The sequence below is a fragment of the Nicotiana tabacum genome, chromosome 2, assembly GCF_000715075.1.
Source record: "Nicotiana tabacum cultivar K326 chromosome 2, ASM71507v2, whole genome shotgun sequence".
Lineage (NCBI taxonomy): Eukaryota > Viridiplantae > Streptophyta > Magnoliopsida > Solanales > Solanaceae > Nicotiana > Nicotiana tabacum.
Window position 1 is genome coordinate 78,099,672 of NC_134081.1, and position 6,996 is coordinate 78,106,667.

Below are 6,996 nucleotides of genomic sequence, written 5' to 3' on the forward strand. Positions count from 1 at the left end.
TGAGGTTTTGAAATAAATTGAGGCACTTAGTCTCCAAAATAAAAACCTAAGTTAAAAATGTTGACCGGATGTTGACTTATGTGTAAACAACCCCGCAATAGAATTTTGATGACTCCAATAGCTCCGTATGTTGATTTTGGAATTAGGAGTATGTACGAAAAATTATTTGAAAGTATGTAGTTAAATTAGGCTTGAAATGGATAAAATAGAAATTTATGTTTGGAAGTTTGACCAGGGAGTTGACTTTATGATATCGGGGTCGGAATCCGATTCTAAAAATTGAAATAGGTCTGTTGTGTCATTTGTAACTTGTGCGCAATATTTGAGGTCAATCTAATTTGATTTGATAGGTTTCGACATCGAATGTAGAAATTGGAATTCGTTAGTTTTCGTTAAGCTTGAATTGGGGTGTGATTCGTGTTTTTAGCATTGTTGGATATGATTTAAAGGATCGACTAAGTTTGTATGATGTTTTAGGACTTGTTGGTGCATTTGGTTGCGGTCCCGGGGGCCTCGGGTGAGTTTTGGATGGTTAACGGATCGAAAATTTGGACTTAGGAAAATCTGGATATTTTGCTTCTGGTGTAACCGCACCTGCGAAGCTTTGATCGCAGGTGCGACACCGCAGGTGCACAAGGACCATCGCAGAAGTGGCCAGGAGTGAAGGGCAGGGCAGGTTGCGCAGATGCGAAGATTTTGCCGCACCTGTGAGGTCGCAGATGCGGCTGATTGACCGCAGAAGCGGAAAAAGAGCAGTTTGGACTCGTCTCAGAAGCGGATAACTTCTTCGCAGAAGCGAGTCCGCAGAAGTGGACTTCTGTCTGCAGGTGTGAAAGCACTGGGAAATGTACAAAACCGAGGAGTTCCGACATTTTTTCATTTTTGACATTTCCAACATGTGTTGAGGCGATATTTGTGTGAGAATTCATGGAAAATCTTGAGGTAAGTCACTTGTGATCATTATTAGTCAATTATATTGAATTATCATCGATTATTTCGACTAGATTACGTGTTTATGAGGTGAAATTAGAGAATTTGGGCCTAGGGATTTCAAAATAAGAATTTAATATTTGGAGGTCGAGTTGATGTCGGAATTTATCCGTGCATTGTTTTCACATATTAGAGAAATTGAACTATAAATCATGTAGAAACCACGTGTTGACATTGTTGGGACCCACATAGGTCGTGTACATGTCGAATTATCTGCTAAATTGTTGTTTCATGCTCAGTCACGATTCTACTTGCATATTACATCTCAGTCTCTATTGCTCATTATTGATGCATCATATCATTGTTGTTGGGCTGTTTATCATGATTCCTAAGAGCCCGAGAGACCAGAGAGGTTGATGACTGAGTGAGGCCGAGGGCCTAATTGTGAGGATATTCATGGGATCGATCTCCACGCAGCAGCATGTTTCATTGATTTATGCCATGTTTGGCTTGTTATAGAGCTTGGGCGGAAGGAGCCCCTCCAGAGTCTGTACACACCCCAATGAGCACAGGTACCTACTGAGTACGAGTGTTGAGTGTTGAGTGTTGAGTATTGAGTGTTGAGTGTTGAGTGCTGAGTCCTGAGTGATTGAGAGGAATGAGTGACCGTGAGGAAAGAGTGATTGTGAGGTTGGAGTGAATGGGAGGACTGAGTGACCGTTGCTCTGAGAGGATGCATTGATTCCATATTTGTTTGCATTTCAGCTGTCATATATCACTGTTTGGGAATTTCTGAGATATATTATCTTTGGTTTCATTTGAACTTGATATGAGATTACTGTTTAGGTCTTAAATGTTGAGCTTGAAAGCATGCCTATCTTCTTATGTTAGAAATTACTGTAATTGGACTTAGCCGTGAAGCTCGTCACTACATTCAGTTCTTTATTTAGTATTGTTACTTGCTGAGTTGGTTGTACTCATACTATACCCTACACCTCTTGTGCAGATCCAGGTACTTCTGGGCACAGCGGTTGCTATTTTTCGGAGCTTTATCTGTCGGAGACTATCGAGGTAGTTGCTTGACGTCCGTATGCCTTGACTCTCTTTCCTTTCAGTTTTTATACTATTATATATTTTCAGACAATATTTTTATCAGTCAGACTTTGTTATCATTGAGATGCTCATGACTTTGTTATCATTTAGATGCTCATGTACTTAGTGACACCGGGTTTTGGGAGTGTATTTATATCATTATGTGTGGGATTTTCTATTAAATTTAGATATTATATTTTCAAGCTTAAAAGAAATTGTGGTTTATTGAGGATGTCGACTTGCCTAGTATTAAGATAGGTGCCATCACGACATGTGTGATTTTGGGCCGTGACAGAATTAACGCCTATATCGGCCCTTGGCTATAACTAAATACAGGTTATATTTGATAAGAGAAAAATATCATACATAAGTTGAGCTGGAATCTAATTTTTAGTACTAATATTTTTTCTTTCTTTGCAGAAAATAATTAAACTAATAAGAAAAAGGAACAATGAGAAGAAAAAGTTCACTTTCCAAATTTGCAAAGAAGAACTACAATGCTGAAAATTCAAAAGTAAAGTAGTGTATGCAACTTTACAAATGATGAAAGTATTTGTGCACATGAAAAAATCCAAGCAAATGACCCACTTGCCGATTTGGAGGATTACATTTCAGCAAACTTTACAACTATGAGGACATGCAAGTTGCCAACTTGGAAAAATATATGTGAGAAATCAATGTACATGATATATTTTTCCATCTATAAATAGCACTACATTGAGCTTCTCATTACACAACAGAAAATTGAGAGGAGAGCTTCTTCTTTTCCTTGCTTCTTTGAGTACTTTTTTTTCTTCTTTTAGCTATTACAGTGTCTTCATTTCTAGTTCCGAATAAATTATAATGTTGAAAATTAATCTAGCACCTATTTTTAATTAAATAGTGGGAATTATTCTCTTGAATATTTCTTTTTATTTTCTTATTTAATGGGCAAGAATATTTTCGTTGTCAATACTAACTCCATTATGGAGTAACTTTTCTTGTGTTGGGAGAATGACAGATCTTAATATTCCTATATATTAGTAGATATTTTCCCTCAATTTTATATGTTTGAGCTGATGTTTTTTCCATTAAATTTTATCTGCTTTATAGTTAGGTGTTATTTAATTTGTTAACATCTATCTATTTTGTACTACATATTAACTTTTTACTAATTCTGTAATCGAAAGAGGCGGAAGAGTAATATAGTTAATTTTGGTATTGATAGATATTAACTTTTATTTAGTGACATCTAACTCTTATATGCTAAAATTATTCTACACTTATTTGTAATCGAAAGAGGCGAATACTGTAGTAATCAGTTATAACAAGTAGGGTAACCGAAAGGGACTTACTAAAAAGAGCAAGTTTTAGTTTTAAGCATATATTTCTGGCTCTTTAATATTACTATTTTGACGATTAATTTATATAGCCGAGAGGATTAAAATTAATTGTTCAACTTAAGTAATCATATAAAAATATAATCGTGAGAGGAATTTATATATTTGTGAGAAATAAAAATTGAAGGATAATTTTATGCATTATATAATAGAAATATTAAGTGAAGTTATGATCCAAACACCTTTTTATTATATTTGTGAAAAACAAAATATTTTCTATTGCTCTATTCATGCATTTTTAGTTAGTTAATTCACAACTCAACTCTTCCCGGTTTTATCAAATAGTAATTAAAATAAGAAACATCTGTAGAATAGATAAACCAATCTCTGTGGGTTCGACATCTTTCTATATTATAATTTGACAGAGTACGAGTTTAAATTTTATACACGCCAAAAACTCGTCAATTTTTTGGCGCCGTTGCCGGGGATTAGCAACATCTACTTCAGATTAATTGTTTTATTATTAATTTGAGAACTTGCTATTATTATTATTATTATTATTATTTTATTTTTATTATTGTTATCTTTGTTTATTCTTTTACTACTGTAACTATTGATGCCTTTCTAGTTTTCTCTTATTAACAATATTACTACTTATTGTTTTCATATCGTTTACTTTCTTCGTCTTTCTAATTTTTATTTTACTCTACAGTATCATACATTGTTTCTAGGATCAGCTAGCTCTTTTCACTAAAAAAAAAGAAAATTGCTTTAAGGATTTCAGGTAGTTTATGACCCGCTCTTTTACAAAAGAGTTAGCGAGTTACAACCCAGAAATTGAAAAATCTCTTCGATTGCGCAGGAAAGGACAAACATCATCCCCTCAAAGCATAGCTTGCAAAGAAATGGAGAACGAAGAATTTAACAACAACCAACTCCCGCCACATCAAGTAGAAGAGCAGTTTGATGAGGTAGCTCCACGAAGTGATACAATACTCAGAGATTATGCAAGGCCAAATCATTTTGAAGGAGAGTCAAGTGTGAAAAGACTGCCAATTACAGCAAACAACTTTGAAATTTGCACAGGCTTGATTCAAACCATTCAACAGCCATGTAAGTTTACTGGTGATGCAAGTGAAGATCCTCACACCCATCTAATTGATTTTATTGAATTAGTTAAAACTTGCAGGTATAATGGAGTCACAACAGACGCTATCAGGTTGCGGCTTTTTCCTTTTTCATTAAAAGGTGAAGCCAAAATATGGTTGCAAAGTCTGCCGAGAGGTTCAATTACTACATGGGACCAAATGACTCAGAAATTTCTTAATAAATATTTTTCACTTGCCAAAACATTTACAATGAAGCAAGAAATCAATAATTTTGTGCAGATAGATACTGAATCTGTATATCAAGCATGGGAATGATTAAAAGCAATGTTAAGAAAATGTCCACATCATGGTATCCAAGATCCTGACATCTTATATATTTTTTATCATTGTCTTAAACCGTCGACTAGAAATGTTATCGATGCAGAATCAGGAGGATCCATAATGAGCAAAACCACTACAGAAGCCATGCAATTGCTCAATGAAATTTCAGAAAATGTTGTTCATTGGCCCTCTGACAGAATGATTATTAAGAAAGCAGCAGGAGTCAATCAAGTTGAAGCTTGGAATTCATTAGCATAACAAATTGCAACTTTGACACAAAAAATTGAGGCTTTTCAGGTAAATACTCATTCATCATCTCAATATGAGAACTGTGACATTTGTGGAGGTAATCATCCCAATCATGAGTGTCAAGCTTCAACGCAAAATGAAGAACAAGCAAATGTTATTGGTTATAGAACCAATTACCCATTTGGTAGTCCCATGGTATAAAAACACCCGGGATTCCAATGGAGTAACCCAAACGGTGCTGAAAATCCTCAAAGATTTTTAAATCAAAAGCAGCAGGTGTATGGACCACCTGGTTTTCAAAATCAAAATAGAGGGCAACAAGATTTTCAGCAATATCAACAACAACCCCAGGGACCTCATCAACAAAGCCTTGAAGACATGATGTACAAATTCATTAAAGCTACAGACGAGAAAGTTGAAAGTCAAAATTCAACAATCAAGAATTTGAAAATCCAGATGAGCCAATTAGCAACCCTCATGTTTGGGAAAATAAAAGGTACTCTACCAAGTAACACCGAGAAAAATCCAAAGGAACACCTCAAAGCCATCTCTCTGTGGTCAGGTAAAACTCTTGATGATCCATAAGCAAATAGACAAGGAAAGCCACAAGAAGTGGAACATGTAAATGAAGGTGAGAATATAAGAGACTCTGCACTTCTAAAAGAACAAAAAGATAAAGGAAAAAAGGTAAAAAAAAATGAATTGATGACAAATCCTTACTCTGTACCCCTCCCCCTTCCCCAAAATCTAAAAAGAGAAAAGCTTGACAAACAGTTCTCAAAGTTTCTAGAAATAGTAAAATAGCTTTACATTAACGTACCTTTTATAGATGCTTTGAAGCAAACGCCGGCATATGCTAAATTTCTTAAAGAAATTTTGTCAAGTAAAAGAAAATTGCAAGAAGTTTCAGTAGTTAAGCTTACAGAAAAATGTAGTGCTATACTTCAAAATAAGCTTTCACAGAAACTTGGTGATCCAGGTAGTTTTACAATTCCTTGTACTTTGGGAGGTGCTCACTTTGAAAAAACATTATGTGATTCAGGTGCTTCAATAAATCTAATGCCTTTTTTTAATTTTCAGAAAATTAGAACTTGGTGAAATGAAGGACACTGGTGTGTCTCTACAATTGGCTGATCAAAGTACTAAAAACCTGAAAGAAATACTTGAAAATGTCCTCGTTAGAGTTGATAAATTTATATTCTCTGTAGATTTTATAGTGCTTGAAATGGAAGAAAATACTGAGGTACCATTGATTTTAGGCAGACCATTTCTGTCAACAGGAAGAGCAATAATTGATGTCCATCAAGGATAATTAATTTTGCAAGTTGATGAGGAAAGAGTGATTTTTGATATTCAGAAAATAATAAAATATCCTGAGGATGAGTCATATTCATCTTGTTTTCAAGTTGATTTGTTGAATGACCTTGCAGATGAATGTAAAGATGATCAGTTGGTTATTGATTGATTAGAAAGATGTTTGGCAAAGTCAGTTACCATAACTGATGATGACATCACAATCAGAAAAGAAGCTGAAATACTCGAAAAAATTTCTGAAAATGAGAAAGTCTCATTAGAAGAAGTTCAACCAAAAATTGAACTCAAAACTCTTCCTTCTCATTTGAAATATATTTTTCTTGAACATGAATTATTTCCAGTAATTATTTCATCTTCTTTGACTACAGAACATGAAGTAAAACTAATGAAGTGTAATGACCCGACCGGTCGTTTTGTTTTCTAGAACCTAGTTCCCCTAAATAAGACTTCTCGTATGTGCTTTTACTGTTTTATGACTTGCGGGGATGGTTAGTTCGGAATTTGAAAGAGTTCGGGTTGAAATCGGAACACTTGGTTCCTTAAGGTTGGCTAAAAAGGCTAAGTTTGACTTCATTCAACGTTTTGAGTAAATGACCTCATAATCGAGATTTGACGGTTCCAATAGGTTTGTGTGATTATTTCGTACTTGGACTTATGTTCGG

The 6,996-nt window shown here is 34.7% G+C and overlaps 1 non-coding gene across 1 annotated transcript; it reads right to left on the bottom strand.

Annotated features, from left to right (window-relative positions):
- Positions 1 to 4,696: 4,696 nt before the first annotated feature.
- On the bottom strand, positions 4,697 to 4,803 carry LOC142174279 (small nucleolar RNA R71). Its single transcript, XR_012703574.1, has one exon. It is a non-coding gene; the product is annotated as a small nucleolar RNA R71 (small nucleolar RNA).
- Between the last annotated feature and the right edge of the window lie 2,193 nt (positions 4,804 to 6,996).